The 17,567-nt window shown below is 37.4% G+C and overlaps 1 long non-coding RNA gene across 3 annotated transcripts in view; it reads left to right on the top strand.

Annotated features, from left to right (window-relative positions):
• Positions 1 to 3,402: 3,402 nt before the first annotated feature.
• LOC113458650 (uncharacterized) overlaps positions 3,403 to 17,567 on the top strand; it is a 66,720-nt gene continuing 52,555 nt past the window's right edge. For 2 of the 3 annotated variants that reach the window (XR_012579006.1, XR_012579007.1), the window contains exons 1-2: positions 15,761 to 15,960; positions 17,401 to 17,529. This is a non-coding gene — a long non-coding RNA (uncharacterized LOC113458650). Of the gene's footprint in view, positions 3,541 to 7,364; positions 7,515 to 12,109; positions 12,228 to 15,760; positions 15,961 to 17,400; positions 17,530 to 17,567 lie in introns of those variants that run through there. The other variant, XR_012579008.1, reaches the window with a different exon arrangement.

Raw genomic sequence — 17,567 nt, 5'->3', positions numbered from 1 at the left:
GATGTTGCCACTTTGAAATTATATATTTGAATGCTGTTGGTAATCTTTGATGCCAACATTTAATGTCAATACCTGATATTTGTAAAACGAACATCCTGCATCATCACTGTTACCATTAGTGTTGGTATTGGTATAGTAAGATTCTGTTTCAACATGATTGTTAAACAGACATGGGATAGTGAGCCCAAAGTTTTGGGACTCAAAGCACATGATGATGATGCAGTGATGAGGCAGTTGCACAATTTTTTTTTTCGAAATGATGTCATAGCAAGCAGGGATACTATTTTGAATACCAATTTTTGTCCAGTGTCATTTGGAAAAAATCCATCAAAGAAGATCTGTTCAAAGTGTATGTCACACCACTTGCGGCATTTGCCCAGCAATAAAAACCAAAAACCAAGAAAAAAGGTAGTGGAGTGCACTTGTAATTACTTTTGTCTTCGTGATGAAGACGGATCCTAGTGGAGAGGAATATTTCTAAAACTATAGTTTTGATTTATTTAAATAATGTAAAAATAATGTGAAGTAACCAACAGTAATTTTTTCAAAGTTCTAAAAGGAATGACATAGTAAACTATGTAAATAAAGACTATACATATTATAAGACATGCTGGTTTTCAATAAGGAATATTCAATGTTGTCCTTTCTAATATGTTTCAAATTGTACAATTGATTTTTGCATAAATTTCTAAATAAACAACAAATTCAAGAGATGTGGAGATGTGTTACAAGCTATTTATTCTGTACAAATTTTCAAAAGGATAGTCCCAAAAAAAACTGTTGAAAGAAGATGTGGATTGTTTCTCTACTAGGCTGGCCCTTGGTAACCATGGAAACTGCGGTCTTGCCCAGGACATAAAAGAGAACTATATTGCTTTGGACACATTTATTTGCTTAGATTTGAAGTTTTACAGCAGTGAGAGTCGTATAACATCGTGTGCTGGCTCTCTGTCAGGCCCGTGACCTCCACACTGCACCAATACTCCTTGGAAATAAGGAACTCTGTAAATCTCTGGTGATCTGCTACAACAACAGCTGTTATTGCTGTCAGCTCCGTGTTCCTGTGAAGCAGGAAATCATTACAGAACAATAAATCAGACTTCTAAGGAAATACTGGAAGATGATGGCTTCATCTCTCTTCCATGCTTGCGGTGAGGAGCGATGCAGTGACCGCACGGGCTGCCCCATCAGCATCTCATCCCTGCAGGGATGCACACGAGAAGAAGCCCTCGAGCCCTCACCTCGTCTTTTTGGAAATAGTATGTCTTACTCAAAAATTATCATCTCATAAAGGTGGCCCTCATCCCTGATGTCTGGAGACCAAGTCACATCAGTGCCACAGGTACTGCCACCGTACACGATGGCTCTGCTTTGCTCCAAAGTAAAGCTGACAGGAACTGCACGGCAGTGAGGAACTGGCCAGCTGAAGCTCAACATGCTGAGAAGGCTGTTACTAAAGAAGGGGAGAAAAGTTTAAAAGGAATTTTAATTCTAATCTGTCTGAGGATTTTTCATTGCAGTGTTCAGTGATGAGGCAGTTGCACAATTCTTTTTTTCCAAATGACATCATAGCAAGAAGGAATACTATTTTGATTACTAATTTTTTGTCAAGTATCATTGGGAAAGAATACTTTAAAGATGATCTATTCAAAATTTTTTGTTAACCGTTTATGCATGTACACCCCACAATTAAATTACATAGCTAATTGTTAACATTCACCCAAACCCAAACAATGAATCCATTAAGGATTATTGAAATTGATTGAGGGTTAAGTCATGGAACAAAAATGTAGTATTTCATTTTCACTTAACTTCTACAGATTTTGGAAACTCTCTGAAGAGAATAGTGTATATTCCCTGGTGATTGAATCTTACTAACTGCTGCCATGAAGGTTTTTAATCAAAGATGTGCCCTATCCATTACAGATCAAACCAAAAATTTTCTGAATTGGAGACACTGCTGACTTTCCTTGCAGCTTCCCTACTGCTTTAGGCAACATGTGGCCACTTGAGCTGTGCAGACCACAGAATTTGCAGCTCTGTGACGAACAAAACAACAAAAAACAACAAAAGAACAATCTCCCCCCAAGAAACAAAGAAATGAACAGACAAAAAAAATAAGGTAAAAAAATGTTTTGTGTTAGGAGTTGAAGTAAAAATTCTTTAGCCTGAAATTTTTGTCTTTAAAGAATTTCTTAGGTTGATGTCAAAATTACAAACATTTTACAAAACAAAATAGCTAAGATTTTTTAAGTATCTGTTTCTCTTTTTTTATCTGAAAATAATTAATAAACACGATTTGTAGCATTAGCAGTTTTGGTTATTCTTTGTGTAATTGTACACAATTATTAGTTGTGTACTTCAAACTAATATCTTGCTGAGATCTTTTGAATACTTTGTAAAATCATAAAAATCTTTACACAGAGCACAGGATTGTAAAGAAGGAGTTCCAAAGCAGTTTTTTTTACTTGGTATGACCCTACAATGAAAGCTATTTTGGTGGTTTTGTTTGTTTTTTGTGTGTTTTCGTTAAATATCATAAGCATTAATTTAGAAATAAAATGCTATACTTTTTCATCAGCAAAATTACTTTGTTTATTTTAAATTCTGGTTTTTCAGAAGAAAATGTTCCAAAACAGTGCAGGCAACCCCTTTTCATGTAGTGCTGTGGCTTCATTTTCCCTTTTAGCCATTTAAACAGTTTCTCCTATGTCTCATATTTTATGTGAAAAGATATTTCATAGCATTATTTTTGAAATAAATGTGTAAACAGAGAAGCAATATTGGTGCAGGCAGCTTATTCATACCTTGAAGAGTTTTGACTTTATCTTTAAAATCATATTCCAGCAATTCTTTCTTAGCTTTAATGTGAGTTTTGTTTGAATATAAATTTGGGCAAGGGTCCAAGGAGAAGGGAAGAAAAGGTAAACTCTCTGCTATCATGGGGTGTAAGAATGAAAATTAATAAAATTATCTGGAAAGCTGCCAATACTGTGAGAGATATATTTATTAATCTTGTAAAAATTTGAAAGAAAACAAAATAAATACAAAATAAATAGCAAGATTGTCAAAGAGCAAACTTGTATGGAATCTCAACATGTAAAATAAATTAAAACTGTATTTAAATTTCAGATATGACAGACAAATAAAATCTTTCATCACACTGGACAAAAAATTCTTTTGTTATTTAGGGTCATTCAGGTAATTTGAGGAAAAGAGTAACTGCATATTCTAAAAAGCTGGGACAAAAGAGAAATATTGTGTGAAGATTGTAGAAAGTAATTAAATGCCAACTCCCTTGGCAATTAGCAATATGAAAACTCTGTAAACATGCTCTTAGGATTATGGGATTATTATAATTTACTAGCTCAATGCATTCCTTTGTCTTTACATGCAGGAAAAGCATTTGACAAGCTTGAGTGGTCAGTTTTTAATCAAGTAAACATTTTTAAAATGTTTCAAGGATACAGAAGTGGAAAATGAGTTTTAAAAAGCAGTGGCCTTGACAAGTTTTCCGAAGAAGTTTATTTCCAATTGAAGGTAAGAGATTTCAGAAGTCCACCGCTTTTTTGAGAGCTGTGTTTCATTCCATTTCCCATATCCACTGGTGTCCTCCAAAGCAATCATATCAAAACTAGGGAGCAAAGAAACATTGAATGAAATCCTTTGCTGCTTCTCGTGAGAGTGAGAGAACAGGAGGTACAGCTCGGGGGGTGGAGGTGTTTAAGGAAAGGGATGTTTGAGGAAATCCTCCAGAGCAGAATGAGTGAATCATGTGGGAACAAGGGCTCCACAGGTGGCAAGCCTTATACACTGACAGGATTGTATAAAGGGTTGGAATAAAAGATAGTATCTGGCCTATTTATTTTCACTATGGGCTTTACTCCTCTTTATTTTTTAGTTTTTTCAAGGAAATTTATGGTAGTAAGTATTTAGTATTGTTTTATTTTAAACACCTCATTGAGTTGTATCATAACTGAAAATCTTGGCAGAGAAAAAGAATAATTAGTCCTAATATTATGTATTTATTGTTCACTTATTTAAATTTTTGTAACACTTTTTACAGATTAAAATGATTTATTTTCACCAAACTAGAAGCTGAAGTACTGTGATTCCCCTGAGGTTTGGGATTGCTGTTGGCTTGTGTATGTCATTCTCTTTGTGAGCAAATGAGAGCATCACATTGTGTTACTCATAAATATGCCATTGTGATATACAGTAGACTTTAAGTCTCTCATTGCAGCAACATATCCAAGTATTTTCTTTAATCATAAAGGGAAATTAAACTTGTCTAGCTCATCTCTAAGCATAATAGGTACATCCTTCCCTCTAATTGCAGAAAAGGTTTCAAAGCTTCTCCTTTGCTTAAAAGACTTTATTAGGTTCTTCAAGGTGTATTAAAATGAATAAGGCAAGCAATTTGTCACTCTCAGCAAGCCAGAATAGCAGGAAAAGTAGATTTATTCAGGATATTTTTCCAGTCAATGTATTTACAGCCTCCACATATCCTTGAGATAAAGCTAAGCCAATTCCTAAACCCAGGGGGTTTTTTTTACATGATTTTCAGCAAAGTCCCTCTGCATATCTCTGTATTTTCTCCTTTGATTTCTATGTCTCCATCCCTTCTTAATATTGGAAAATCATTCCCAGGTGGGTGGCACTGCTTCCTCTGACAACATCTCCGGGGTTTTATTTGTGTCACTTTGGAGGATACAGGTGCTATTTTGGGGCATCACATTAAACTTGTTTTGTCTTTCATTTCCCTTTTATCCCTTACTTCAGCACAGACTGTAGAAAGCAAAGGGAGACGACCCATCCTTTGATCAGCATCGAACTCCAATTTATTGATCCAACATGCACATTTTATAACCGTGTTAATTAAGTTCATACATATTGCAAAACCCGAGCTCATCATTGGTCACAGATTACACACCAACCCCTCCTTTTGTTTTCAATACCTGTGGTTTGTTATGGAGACCAAGACTTGTTTTTCTCATGCTGTTATGAACGGTTCTCAAGGCCTCCATGTTTGTCACTCTGCTTTCCCATAACCATCCAAGGACAAGGTATTTACTTGTTATCAAAAAACAAGTCTGAGAACTCTTGCTGTTTTCAGAAACGTGCCTGAGAATTTTGTTGTTTACAGGATCAGGCTTGAGAATTTGCTGCTTACAGCTGCCTTCCATTTTTCCATCAGCTGTATATTTTCATGGCCCTTTTTTCCTTCAAGCCATGTCTGAGCAAAATTCTCCAACAACAGACTTATTACCAGGACAGTAGCTATATGTTTTGTCTTCATAGGAAGAGTGGCTTGGTGCATTTTTTCCTAGTGCCAGGTCTGTGCCTGTGTTTCTGTGCACTTGTGTGTGTTCAGTGGTGGGAGGTACTGTGAAAGTCTGTGAATGCACAGTGTAGTGGCTTGAGTGCAAACCAGGGACAAATGCCACCCTGGGCTCTGATGCCAGGGGCTGTAGGCAGATCTGGCTTGGACTCATCTGCCCAGCTCTGGAGAGGCAGTGGAGGAGATTCAGGCATGTTGGCTATAAAAGCCAAAAGACAGGGAGTAAGGAGAGAGAGAAGTACACCTGATGCTGCTGCTACTTCCTTGCTCCAAGGCCTTGCTAATTTTCTCTCAGCACTAAATGTGGGTATTTGGTTGTTAGGGACTTCCGAAAGACAATCGAACAAAAATGGGTATTACCTTCTAAATAGTCTTGTAGTGCTTGTAGCTCTGCTTTTTGCCTGTCAGAGTGCTGGAAGAACTTTAAATCAAGATTATTCTACTTGCACAAATGGATACAGAGGTAATTTAAACATCATTCCTCAAAGGTTTGCTTTATAGTATAAACGCTGATGCAATATACAGTAGAAATTAAATACTGGATATATTTATGGCAAACCAATAACACAGCTAAGATGACTCAAAGAAATGGCTGGTTTTAAGTATTTCCCAGTATTTCCCTTTCTCAGTAGAACAGGCTGGCATTACTCTATAATTTCATTGTAAACCTAAGGAGCAGCCTTGCTAGCTGGTGGCTGAAGGTCTAGAAAATTTAAGGCTTTGGGTGATGTATGTATTTATTTCCATATTCACAACTGTAATACTATAAAGTTCGCATTCATACCAAGATAAATGAACAGCCAAAGTTGTCAGGTTTTGTGCAGCAGAGAGATGTAAAACAGGGGGTGGATGTAAAACTGGGGGTGACTGCAGTTAAATATGGAAGATCACTAAGTGATGTGGTCTTAGTACAGCACTGGTACTTACATCTGTAGATCAGGTGGCTAAGAAAGAATAGAAAGGTGGTCTGGCCTTTAGAAAAGTCCTTCTCCAGGATTTTCTTTGGTAATTCCAAATCCAGGGCACTCACATGACCAGAAAAAGTCACCTGTGTCCGTGGCTGTAAGCCTTAAGGACAAGAACACTCTTAGATGTTCAGCTCGATTGGGACTGAATTAGATGTAACACTTTCAGTCTGATCTCTCTGGAATCTGAATGAATTCTATTCTCCATTCTATCAGAATTTGTTCTAACAAGCCCACATGGCTATACCAGGGAATAAAGCACATTATGCTCAATAAACTGAAAACGAGCAAGAAAGTTCTTCTTCATCTCAGAGCTTGAAATGTCAGGTCCACTGAAGCTCACAAGAGCAGTAGACTTTAATTTTGTGAACATTTTATGTTCTGAATTACATTAACCATAAAAAACCTTTCTGAAATCTATCTTTTGAAATCTATCTTTTCTTCTTGTCTGGAAATGTTGCAGTAATGTTGAGTGAAAAGGCTGGGCATTACAGCCTCACAATGCATGTGAGGAATAGCAACATCACTCTGTTACAAGACAAGCATTACCCATTGCCTGCCTGTAATCCTACTGAAACGCTTTGGAAACTTGATATGAGAAGATTGTGTTCCTCCAGCTCTCTTCTGGGAAACAAAATGGTTAATAGAATTTTTTAATCTTATATTGGCTCAAGGAAAGAAAAAAAGAAGGTATTTGCATACACATATGTATCTGATAAGAATTATACCTCTATTAATAAGTGCTCCCACTCATTGCACTTCCAAATCAAAGACTAAACCCCTAACAGTTTAATTTATATTTAGTATACTCACATATTACCAATTTGCATACCAGTCACATTATCACAACCCTGGTTTTGTGAGCTGTGAATGTGCTACAAGATTCTTATTGAAATGAATAGTAATTGAGAACCCCAGCATAATAAAGGATCAGACTGAATAGAGGGTGCAGTATAATGTAATTCCTCTATACTAACTTCTTGGTTGTTCTGGTAATAGATAGCTTTTTTTCTTCATTTCTTATCAGCTATTCGCTGGATCCACTTTTGTCTTCCTAGATTGAGAGGATAATTCTTTGCTGACACACACAGAAACATCTCCTTTCATTGAAGACGTGCTTATCTGCCCCAGCAAATTGTTGACCTCAACCTCAAGGACAGCAGTGATTCAATTGTATGAATAGGCTGTATTATTTTGCCCCATAACAGGTGAGTAACACCTGCATTATTTCTATGACTTGTTTCTCTTCCTGCTGAACTAGTTGCTTTGGTGTTACACAAAAACAGGCTTCTGAAGGACCAAGTAGGCAGTGAAATGATGACCTTGGTGTGGGGCAGGCCATCAAGAGCAGCCAGGTACACACTTGGCGCAGTCAAACCCCAAGCCCAAAGCTGGGGGACAGTGACGCACTGAAAAGAAGCAGATGTAAACTTAAAGGCCAGAGTTTCCCCATGGCCTTGGAAAACACTGCTGGGCCTCTGTCATCCCAGGAGAAAGTGTTGTGGCCAGGCACAGACCCAGTTCTACCAGGTACAGCTGCATTAATTGCAGCTGAAGGGGATTTGCCTGGGTGTTCTGCATCAGTTGAGGGGCAATAAAATTGTTATCTTTTCCTTATTTTGGCCATGCCAAGAGAAGTTTGACTACTGAGACTGACCTCAAAAACTCAGACAAGGATAGGGAATAGCAAAAAAAGTCTAATGATAGCAAAATGACTCCTCTCTATCACAAGAGAATTAATTGTTTTGCTCCCAATATTCCTCCTGGAACTTCTCACAAACCCATTGTTGCAGTGTGTTTTAAACTTTCAGGTCCCTTCCCCAGGTGTGCCAATACCCTCTTCCCCTCCCTCCCTCGTCCCTTGCTGAGTGAGTCCTGCCAATCAGGCTTAACATTCCAACAAGGCGTCGTGTGGTTGGTCAAGTTCAAAGGATGCCCCTCAAGTCTGGGGGTCATTGGGCTGTCTAGCTGTCATTCTCCCCTGAGACCCCGCCCCTCCCACCTGGTTGGTGGCTCACCTGTCCCCTCCCCTCCCCCTGCCCCGGGAGCTTAAAAGGTGAATCAGGCCATGCGGCTGCGATTCTGTTGGAGCTATTCCCAAGATTCAGACCTCTGTTACCATGGAATAAACCTCTGGATATAACCCTCCAGCAGAATCCTCTCCTTTTTCTCTTCACCATCGCCTGAAGCTTTCCTCCTGAGGTGAATGGAGTTCCCAACAAGCCTGGACGTGTTTAGTGCCCAGCTGCAACCACCAGCAAGCTAAAGGTGTCTCTGGGGTGATACACCACAGCTGCCGCCTTTGGCCTAGCAGTGAGGGTCAGACTGGCCCAGGCACAATCTAACTGGTAATATTGGGATTCATAGTCCAATACCCATGCTATTCAATGTCCTACTCTCATTTTTAAATACTGGGATTATAGTTTGAGGTAAACCACTTGGAATAATACCTCTTTTCTCTATTTCTTACTGACATTGAAGAGATAACTTTTGTCTAATAATGTGTTGATACATTTGACGAATACATTTTTAAAAAATAAAATTCATATTGCAAGTTTTACATAGCCTTTCTCTTCTTGTAAATTTAAGAGATGGATTAAAGTACTTTCAATTCACTTTTGCTTTAAAGTGGTTGATTTGATAATGTCAGATAGTATTTAAATCCTCTTCTCTATTCAGTCACTGTCAGTCTTCCTTTAAGTAGCCCAATGGCATCCTTTGCCTTATCTGGGATAATTTTGAAGGGACTGTAAAAGCAAAAAATGTCCTTGAGAAAACTTTCTTTTTAAAATGGCTTCTTCATTTATTAAACAAAATATTATTTCTGTTTTGTCTGTCATTCTGCAAGTTTCTAATAATCATTCAATGTGATCTTTGCTTTTCTGATCCTCATGATTTTGATTCAGTCATGTTTTCTGCACTCTGAGAATATGATTTAAATCAGATTAGAGAAATTCTAGACTAACCAATTGGTTTACAGGAACTTTTCTTTTGCAATGAAACCACAGTAGGTCCAGATGAGATGGCTTGGTATACTTGGTATGATTGATTATACTAAAATCTCTTATCCCAAATTATGTCATCTTGTCTTTGAACAGAGAGATTAATTCAAGGACCTTTTCAAGTAGTGTTTCAGGCTTTTCCCAGTGGCATAAGGGGTCCAAAACTGGAATTGTTTTTCACTAGCATAATAATACCATTAAACCCATTTATGGACTAAGTTTTATTTAGAAAACTTTAAAATGTACTTGGAAAACAAACAGGTTTCTGGGGTTTTTCCAGGCTTTGTGTCTCCCTCAAGGATTCCTTGGTTAGCTCATTGCTCAGCAATAGTGAAGACATCTTTGATTCAAGTTAATTATTACTATTAGTGAAAGCATGGAGGAGGAAACAAAGGGGATTAAAGTTATAGAGAAGCTTCTACAGAGTGAACACCACCAAGACTTACCCCTTGTAAAAGGTTTGGCCAAGTTAAAATACAATTAGGTTCTTTCAAATAATGAGTGGCAAAGATGAAAAAGCAGACAAAAAATATTTGGTTCATTTTTGAAGAAAAGTGAAGTGAAATCAGAAAGTGACTATTGCAAGAAAGAAGTGTTTGTTCACACAGCAGTGGTATAGCCATAAAATTCCTCTCTTTGAAGAAAGAGTGGGACACAACTTGCAGAGGCTTACACTGAGTAAAGACAAAAAGTGAGACAAATGCAAGGAAGAAAAAGTTACACAGGACTATTAAATAAAAACAGCAATAAAATACATCAAACATTTGGCTCAGGAAACCTCTAATCCATTATTTTTGGATGTGAGAAGAATATATACAGGAGATATCACTATTTGCTTGTCCTCTTTTTTGCTCTTTCCTAGGCATTCACCATTAGTCATTGCCAGGGACAAGAAACTGGGCTAGAGGAATACTTAGTCTTACTCAGGAGAGCTTCTTTTGTGTTACTCCTTTCCAAGTTTCACATTGCTTTAGCAAGTTTGTTATTTCTAGAATTTTCTTCTCATTTCTTAGAGTAATGATATATAGAATTTTCTCCATAAGAAGTTACAAAAGTAGCATATACTCTGTTAGAGATTGTAAATAACCCTTAGCAGTTGGTTTTGTATATAAAATCAGAGATAGCTCCTGAGTAGTTTTAGGCTTTAACATCAATAACTTGCAAATTTAATTTTCTTTTTCAGAAAGTGTTTTGTATGCCTAAGGGGATTTCTAATGGTTTCTGTCATCATATGCTGTTTCCTTCCAGTTTTAGTGACTTCTCAATATATTGTTTTGCATCAGTATTCCTGTGAACCCCTTGCACATTTTATCTTTTGTCCTAGTTTTTGCTTGTCTTCAGCTCTGTTTATCAGCTGACTGTCAAAGCCTGTTTTACGACATCCTTTAGAAGATCTTCTCTTCTTTCTCTTCTTCTTATGATTTATTTGGAAGCAATGTCCTCTAGTTTTTTGCAAGTGAATCTCAATCCTGGAGAAGATGGAGCTTCTTAAATATGAGATCTCACTTCCAATGTGATCCAAGCATGCTAAAATAGAGGGATCTTTACCACTTCACTAACAAATTCAGAAGCTAGTATGGAATAAATGTATAGTGTGAATAAATTAAGCATTATTTTTTCTCTAGTAGGAATGATTGATCAAGATATGAAAATAAAAATGTTAAATGCTTCATTATCTATACATTTTTACTTCCTGTCTTTTCATAATAAAAAGATTCACAACTGAAATCCTATAGACATGATTGCAGTATTGCAGTAATTCAATGAAACACCTGATATGGACTTTCTTTTTAATGTGGAGTGTACTTTATTGTTGCTAATAACTGACAAAAGTCCCTATTAATAAGACCAATTATATCTTTTTCTTAAACATATTGCTTTTTAAAATATACATTTGACAAGTGTGTCTTTTTCTCCCCCCTAAAGCAATAAATGTCCACGGAAAAGTCTCTTCCACATCCCTTGAAAAATAGTGAAATAATTTAAGTAAGGATATTTTAGTGTTTCCAGTGTTTTCTTCCCTTTAATATTGCTAATTAGAAGCCATTCCTTTAAAAGAAGGAGACACATTCAATTTATCAAAAAGCCTGGAAAGCCTTTGGATGTTTAATACATTAGCCATTATTAGCAAAGAGATTGTGGATTTTTGTGTGGACATACATACAGAGTACACATGAATATGGCTTGACTGTAACCTTAGAATACTGATTTCTCACTTTGTTCCAATCTCCGCCTTTTCTGCAGCCTCCTGAAGTAGGAAAAAAAAAAAAAAGTAAAAAAGAAAATACCTAAATGAACTCAAAAAGGCTGAAGAGCTATAACTTTCTAGTCATTATGCCTGGATGTGTGAACTATTTCTTTTGCATTACAGAAGAGGTAAATTTCCTACCCATGGTGTTACCTGTGTTAGGGACAAAATACCTCCAAGTTGTGCTGGGTGGTTTTCCTCTTTTTATTTATCTACTCTCATACTGGAGGTCATGCTGGTTGTTTCTTTTTAGCCTATCTTTTCTCTGTTTTAGCACACAGAGACCTGTTTAAATGGCTGTAAGGATGTATGAAGTCACAGTTAGCATGCAATTGGTAGTGTTTGACAATCACTCAAAACGTGCAAGAGCAAACAGCGTTATTGCAGCTCTGCCATGCCATCATTAAATCAAAATTTCTACAGGTTTTTCCACAGCTTTACTCTAATTTTAGTTCAAGTGTTTGACACGTGCCATGACATTCACCATGCCTATCTCTCTCTGTCTAGACACGGGGTGTTTCATATAAGCTGGTTGTCTCTGTTCTGTTTGCAGGAGATATCTCCTTAGTGTGATTCATCCCAACTGTGCTACACCTTATCTTAAAAGAGTGTGAATTTCTTCTGTCATTTCTCTGCCCTTTGAAATAGAGAAACATCTGCAGAAACTGCAGGTAAGTGACAGAACAAGGCTTTGTGCTGCCCCATTGCAGTGGCCCTGACCAGAAGACTATCACGCCTGGGGCAGTTTGAGGTGCACAGAGCAGACACCCTGAGCACACCCACAGCTTTCAGCCCTGTGCTGGGCTGCCAAATCGCTGGGCTCATGGAGGAACTCCTCCAGTTTATCGTGACACAGCATCCTGCAGGTAGATCCCAGCTTTTACCAGCAATTATGGCTTTGCTTTGATCTAAATGTCGACAAGGAGTTCTCAAGTGAACCTCTTCTGACTCTAGAAGCAATAGAGTTCTTTACTCTTGGATGACAATACCAATACAAGAAGGTAAATGCTGCTTCTACTGCAGCATAAAGAACATAGAACACTTGGATCCAATTAACAAATGTTATTTTTCATGTGTATATATGTACATATGTAGTTGCATATGTACACCAAATTCTTCAGAATTTTGACACTTATACTTTTATTCTTCTTTTTAGTAACAAACTGTAATCAAATGTAACCAGTTTAAGTCCACAGTTACAGAGAATTTTATATGTGCTTTTGCAGATACTAGCTTTCAATTATCGACATATAAGTATAGCATCGAAAAGTTCTTAAAACATGAGATTTTTTTTTATTTCTCCATCTCAAGCAGTCAAATGGAATTGACTAATATTTCTAAACCTGTTATTTGAGCCAACTGAAAACATGAGAAACTTTAGCCTAAAGATACTTTGATTGAGGAAGGAATTTTTAGTTTGAAATAGTGACACTACAAGAAAGGCATTTCTAGAAGCTTGAGGCCACCCTGTAGTTAATGGGACCAGGGAATTAACTCAAAAATGAAAAGTTATAGCACAGACTGAACAAAGACATTTACTCAAATTGGCCACATTGTTTTTTTTTTTTTTGAACCACTGAAGATATACTCTTGCATTTAAAAGTAGTGAAAAAATGCTGATATGGTGGGAAACAGAGGACCTAATTTTCTGGTAGTGAAGTCTTTCCATAGTAATTTAAGAGCCGTAGTTTCTATAGTAACTGAAGAGGTTGGCCTGCTAGTGCCTCAGTTAGATCTTTTGTAGTCTAGTATGAATTAGATTTAGCAGGGTCTGTGCTCAGAGCCAGCCATTTCTCTAGAATGAAAGCTGAGGAAGTTACAGATGGCCAGGTAAGTCCTGTTGAAATTAGCAAAAATTTCAAAATTCAAAAATTTCATCTCTTGCCAAACTGAAATGGGAAGTAATTACTTTTATATTTCTAAACTCATTTTAGACAGTGCAGAATAAAATCAGATTAGGTCCCAACTCTGCTGAATGCTGCAGCAACAAGATCACGTTCCCTACCAGGCAGGTTTTTCCTAGACGTTCCATGACACTTCCAAGTGGTGTGATGTCTGTGGGCTTCCCACCCCCAGGACACCACAAAGGCAATGGTTGTGCTGCCCAGTGTTCCTGTGCCACTGGGGGCCTCTGAGGAGCACGTTTATTTAGGCAATCTTGTGAAGTTTAGAAAGCTGCCTGGAACAGGTGCTGGCCTTAGAAAGACAGATGGCTTTACTCCAGCACGCCTTTGAAGTGAGTTTTGGCTTTGAACCAAGCTCATAACACCTCAATCTGGAAACATCTGTGATAACTGCTAACCAAGCTGAGTTGCTCAGTTTTACTACATTAAGTAAAAATGAGTATGAAATAAATACAGACATGCTAGGACTAATATGAAATGTGGGCCTTACCTACCTTGATCTATGTTAAGACTTTTTTCACAATTTAAATTTGCTTTACCTTCAATCCATCAGGAATTTTCAGGTGAGACTCTGAGGTCAGAAAATAATTATCTGTCAAAAGCAAAACTCAGTAGGAGAGTAGAGTGGGCTTTGAAGCCTTCTGATGTTGCACTGGCATGGTTGAAAGCCCTTTCAACTTTTAAAATAAAAATTTCAATACATTTCCAAATTTTATATAATACTTTCCTGAAGATTTGAAGGGTTTTTTTAAGTAGAGCGAAAATGAGAAAGAATTTTTCAGATATATTAAGAAAAATTTTTGTAGCTGAGCTTTACTGTTCTTTTAATATAGTTAAGTCAGGTAAAATGTCAACATTTCAACTTTTTGTTCTATTTCGTTAGAGATAAAATTTTCAAAACCTCGCAGGATGGAAAGCTCAACCTGATAGTCCCAGGTCTAGTTTTGAAGATCTTTTGCATAGATTTACTTTGAACAAATTTGAACAATCTGTTCCAGGACTTCTAGTCTTGTTACTTTGGAGATAAGTGTTAGAAGCATTAGAAAAATAAAGTCACTGGAGGCAGTAAGAATTTGATTAGATGCACAAGGTACAATTTACCTGAGCAAGAAATAGACAGTTCTAAGGCATGGAACACTTCCTTTAAAAAACCTTTAAAATAGGTCAGATAAAGGCTACCCTGAAAGTACCTCTTTCTTTTGGCTGGCTATAAAAAGGATGATTAGTTTGAATCCAGACAGCTACTCTTTGGACACAGAAATGAGAATCCCACCCAGAGAGAGGAAAAAGAATTAAAATAGATGATATCAACCACTTTGTCACTAAGTGAGGACATCTGAAGTATCTGAAATTTTGTTATTGTTCATTCATGACAACCAGCATGAGAGATGAAATAAAAATGTAACTGCTCACTAGTAGAATAGTCAGAGAAGTTTGGCAGATATATGGAGAGATGGGACCAGTGATACTGACTGATTTATGGGCAATATTTTTCTAAATGGAGAAAACTGGTGAGGCTTGAATTTGATACAAACATAGAATGGGTTTAGGGTTGGATCCTTTGGGTACCTGGAGGCAGCCCACAAAAAAATTTGAAGAGAGACTATTTACAGAGAGAGAGCTTGTAGTGATAGGACAAAGGTGAATGGCTTCAAACTGAAAGAATGCAGGTTTAGATTGTGTATTAGGAATAAATTCTTTACTATGATGGCAGTGAGGCACTGGAACAAGTTGCCCTGAGGAGCTGTGGTTGTTCCATCCCTAAAATGTTCAAGGCCATGTTGGATGAAGCTCTGAGCAACATGGTCTAGTGAGAGGTGTCCCTGCTCATGGCAGGGGGATTGGAACTAGATGATCTTTAAGGTCCCTTCCAGCCCAAGCCACTCTGTGATTCTATGATCATCTAGTTCATCCCCCTGCCACAGACAGGGTCATCTTCAACCAGAACAGGTTGCTCAAATGTTGCAAAACCTGACCTTGAACACTTCTAATGATGGGAAATGCACAGCCAATTTTTCAGCAGCTTGATATTAAAATGATATTTCTCTTTTCCAGTGCAAATAGAGGAGAGGCAGAGAGATGTGACACCACCTTTATAAACTTTTATGGAGCACTGGTCTAATTTGGCATTCCTCCTGAAAATATCTGGAACAAAACACGCATAAGAAGATGGCCAAAGTTATTTAGCCAGTCTGTTAGATAATCACTACACATTTGTTTGAATTCTTTATCTTGGTGAAAAATGACACCTATTTTTGTTTTTAAAAAGTTCATTTTCTCTGTTTTAGTCTAGGAGAGTTTATTGTGCAGTCACTTTATTGAATCTGCAGTTAAACATCCTCAGTGCAGGTGATGTTATCCACGGACAGTATCCTAGACACTAAAGCAGCAATGGTTTTCCTTGCAATGCAGTGCACTGAGCATAATTGGAGTGCTTGAAACATATCTAGAAATAATTTGTAGGACAACAGCATCTAATTATGTTGGACACAGAAGTCTGGTAAGTAGCAGAATTGAAGCCCTGAAAGTACTTTAAATGAATAAGAAATGTAATTTAAATGGTAACATCAGGATGATGAAACCAGGTTATGTAAAAGAAGAAAAACAAAAACTAATTAAAAATATTGTGGACTGTGCAGAAAGTTCTTCTATATCTTCACATAAAAGTTAATTTTCACAGTTGTTGTGTCTGTTGATTTGTTTTGGTTTTTTGATACGAGGCTCATTAGCCCACATAAATTTCTGTTGTTAGGTAAAAATTATTGTTCTTTGTGGTCCTTTAGTTTCCCAGCATGAAATATTTTGTAGGACTAATCCTTTCCACAACTTGTCATACATATAATTACTGTTGGTGCACATCTGCATTGACATTTTGAGAATCTGGTAGGAAATCTGGAAACATTCATTGGGACAAACAAGTTATACAGTGTTTGCTTGCTGGTCTTTTTTTGTTCTATTTCCCATTTGCAAAATAGTTAATGAGCCCTGAGAAGATGCATTTTTTTTCACCCAGAGATTTTCACAATACTGCCAAATTACATTTGATCTGGGAGCAAGCACTCTCCTCAGGGAGGGAATGGGGGATGCTTTGGCAGCCAGTTTCCAGGGGCAACACAATTGCACAGGTACTGTTTCCATGAGCTGGCAAGGTTGGCTGGGCAGTGTGCCTAGGGCAGCAGACTCCTCTGGAGCTTACCCTATTGGACTTAACCTGGCAAATAAGGACGAATGCTCATTGAACATATGGCTGTTCTGCTTAATGTGAAGGTTCTCCTGTGATAGGGAAGTACCTTTGAGCAGCTGGGTAGACTTGGACTTGATAAGTGGCTGGTTTATTTCTTAGACAAGAAAAATGAGCAGGCACTGAATAAACGAATTATCCCAATTAAGCTTTATTTTTAGTATAGCATTAGGTAAACATGGATACTAAGCCCAAATCTCAAGTATAAACTCAAGATTATAGGAGAGGGTAGAGAAAGAAAAAGCCTTGACTCTGTGAAGTGGAGGTGACACATAGCCACCCTATAGTTTCTTCTGATAACTGGCAAGTATGGGATCCAGGTGTTGTCATCTGTCAAGAAAATTAGCTTATGGAATTAGTGTGGGAATCTCCCACCCTACCCAAGAACTTCTGGTTTATTGCATGGTTTATTGGCCTTTATGATTGTGATGAAAAATCTCGGGCTCTATCAGTCCCACTCTTTTCTAATGGCTTTCCCATGGGGAGTTGATGAGTTGTTCATGTCATGCTATTGTGACCTAAGACACTGGGAAACTTTTATCAGTGCAAATATTACTATATCATTAACTGAGTCACTCACCAGACAGGGTATATTTGCTTATGAATAGATTAAATTATCAGGGCTGGTTTTTTGTGGGTTTGTTTTGGTTTTTTTTATTCTGGTGGAAGAGATGATAGAACTTGTGCTTCTCTCTACAGCAGGTACATCCTCCAGGGAAAGAAGAGTGAAAATTCATGACAAGACTGAAATTGCAATTAACCGGATGATTGGTTCCCACAAAGAACGAAGATAAAAGAGGAATATCAGGCCAATTACCTGGTGTTGAGGTAAAAACATTATGTTGTACGAAATACAGTATTTGGTA

Source organism: Zonotrichia albicollis, chromosome 2, assembly GCF_047830755.1.
Source record: "Zonotrichia albicollis isolate bZonAlb1 chromosome 2, bZonAlb1.hap1, whole genome shotgun sequence".
In the NCBI taxonomy this organism is placed as follows: Eukaryota; Metazoa; Chordata; class Aves; order Passeriformes; family Passerellidae; genus Zonotrichia; species Zonotrichia albicollis.
This window is presented reverse-complemented; position numbering and strand designations above follow the sequence as displayed.